This window comes from Polyodon spathula, chromosome 28 (genome assembly GCF_017654505.1).
Source record: "Polyodon spathula isolate WHYD16114869_AA chromosome 28, ASM1765450v1, whole genome shotgun sequence".
Classification (NCBI taxonomy): Eukaryota; Metazoa; Chordata; class Actinopteri; order Acipenseriformes; family Polyodontidae; genus Polyodon; species Polyodon spathula.
In genome coordinates, this window is record NC_054561.1 from 1,260,110 (window position 1) to 1,262,609 (window position 2,500).

Consider the following 2,500-nt stretch of genomic DNA (forward strand, 5'->3'; position numbering starts at 1 on the left):
TGCTAAAAAATATCTTGCCACTAACTGAGTTATAGAAATATATTTAAGACAGACAAAGAGAAGGAGATGTAATACCTTTTATTGGACTAACTAAACAAAAAAAAAAGTACAAGTACAAATTAATTAAACACACACACACACACACACACACACACACACCACACACACACACACACACACACACACACACACACACACACACACACACACACACATGTGTGACAAGTGTATATTATATAATATATATATATATATATATATATATATATATATATATATATATATATATAGATGAATATATATATATATATATCCTATCCCAATTCTTTTATGAACCAATGCTAAGAAAATCTTTCCACTAACTGAGTTATAGAAATATATTTAAGACAGACAAAGAGAAGGAGATGTAATACCTTTTATTGGACTAACTAAACAAAGAAAAAAACTACAAGTACAAATTAAGAGAGTATCTCTCTCTCCTACTTTCACGTGAAGATGAGACTTTTGAGGTCTTGCAAGCATGTGGAATTATTATTTAGTTTGTCCAATAAAAATGGTCGCATCTCCTTCTCTTTGTCTGTCATCTCTGGACTAATATGGCTCTTCTAAAAACAAAAAAAGCTCTATATTTTTAATTTTTAATTTTTTTTACAGTAACAGTAGGAACATAGAATAATTCATTTCATACCTTACTGACCAGATGCCAGATGCAACATTCACGGTATTCTTTACTGTACTCCTTATCCGCTCCTTTGCAAGTCCTCTGCCTGTGTTTGCAACCCTTACTCTGAGACAGAGTTGGTCCCGTCGACTCACTTACTGGATTGTTTTATTGTCTTTTACAGCGTCAATAAAATCTGGAAACGGCTTCTAAAAAAAGAAGATAACAGAGATTCAAGAAAATCACAAGAAAAGCGAGCAGCCACGCCCGTGTCAGTGAAATTATTTCACTTAAGCTTGGCTTGTATCCCCATTACAAAAATACTAATAAAAAAGGATGGAAAACACGGACACGAATCTCTTGAATAAAAAAAATGAAACAAAGATTACATAATTTGAATTAAGAAGCATATCTATCTATCTCTATATATCTTAACGAAAAACATTCTATTTACAACAGCACGGGCGCACAATTGGTATACCTACAATCACATAAATGTAACACAAGCTCAAATTTGACACGATAATAATAATAATAATAATAATAATAATAATAATAATAATAATAATAATAATATAATAATAATAATAATAAACCACACGTTTAGATTTTATGTATATGCTATACAATAATACATATATATATATATAGATAGATAGATAGATAGATAGATAGATAGATAGATAGATAGATAGATAGATAGATAGATAGAAAACACACATGCTTATAGAATTACGTTGTTACTGTTATGTGTGGGTGGAATTGAGGTTATGTTTTATATAACATACATTATTTAGATACGCATAAGATAAACTATACAGTAATACTGTTTGTCAAACTGGGATAAAGAGTTAACCCCAAAAAAGCAATCTCTTCCCTTTAGCGGTTATCTGGACTCGGGAAAATGGGCCGCGGCTCTTTGCGCTTAGTGTGTTAGGAGTTATTTCGCAGGACTTTGGCCAGTTTGTGAGTTCTGGAGTTTCGCTTATTTATTTATTTTTATTTATTTTTTTAAAGAATAAATATGTCTGAAAAAGAACAGTACAAATGTGTAATATCCAAAAATAACGCAAAACAGGGAAATCGGACTACTGTCTGTGCCACTTAATCTCTTTACCACATTTAAGAGATTTCATATATTTGTCAGAGTCGAATACCTATCCATCTATCTATCTATCTATCTTTCTATCTATCTATCTATCTATCTATCTATCTATCTATCTATCTAAATTGTATATACATAACTCTGATGTAGGCCAAAAAAATAATAATAATTGAAAACGTAATTTTAATTAAACACAATCTAACGAGTAGAGTAACTGATAACATTTTTTTATATATATATATATAGTTTCTGTGTTATATTCGTGCCAACTCATTTGTTTTTCTTTAGTGGGAATTAAATAAAAAACTATTCTGTGTTTATTAATATATCTGTTTCTCTTTCCTTCTTTCTTTCTTTTGCAAAAATGGCGACTGGTGGAAGCCTGCTGCTGAAGCGGGTCGTGAAGAAATGCAATAAATTCCTTGTTGTTTTATGAAAATTTACAACTTTGTGATAGAACTTTATGAGTGGATCGGTCCAGGGATTGGCCAGGGCTGGTCATGTGGACGAGTAACCGTGAACATGAACTTTTTATGATTTCCCATGTGGTTCTACTGCAGCATTCTTTTGGCCACAGTACCGTGTGTAGGAACACTGTCCTCTTCCTTCCAAAAAAAAAAAAAAAAAAAAAAAAAAAAAAAAAAGGGCTCTTGGCTTTCTATTATTTATTTTTTTTATTCAAGAATAAAAGTTTGATCAGCTTCTTTTTACGATGAAGTATAATCTTCTAGCCG

The 2,500-nt window shown here is 31.0% G+C and overlaps 1 protein-coding gene and 1 long non-coding RNA gene across 3 annotated transcripts in view; one reads left to right on the forward strand and one right to left on the reverse strand.

Annotated features, from left to right (window-relative positions):
* Window positions 1-445: 445 nt before the first annotated feature.
* Window positions 446-2,500, reverse strand: part of LOC121301936 — a 3,738-nt gene continuing 1,683 nt past the window's right edge. The window contains exon 3 of the long non-coding RNA XR_005947665.1: window positions 446-870. This is a non-coding gene — a long non-coding RNA (uncharacterized LOC121301936). The remainder of the gene's footprint in view (window positions 871-2,500) is intronic.
* LOC121301930 (homeobox protein Hox-B3a-like) overlaps window positions 2,378-2,500 on the forward strand; it is a 59,439-nt gene continuing 59,316 nt past the window's right edge. For both annotated transcript variants that reach the window (XM_041231652.1, XM_041231653.1), the window contains exon 1: window positions 2,378-2,500. This exon is cut by the window's right edge and continues 299 nt beyond it. The gene's annotated coding sequence lies outside the window, so the exon portion shown is untranslated.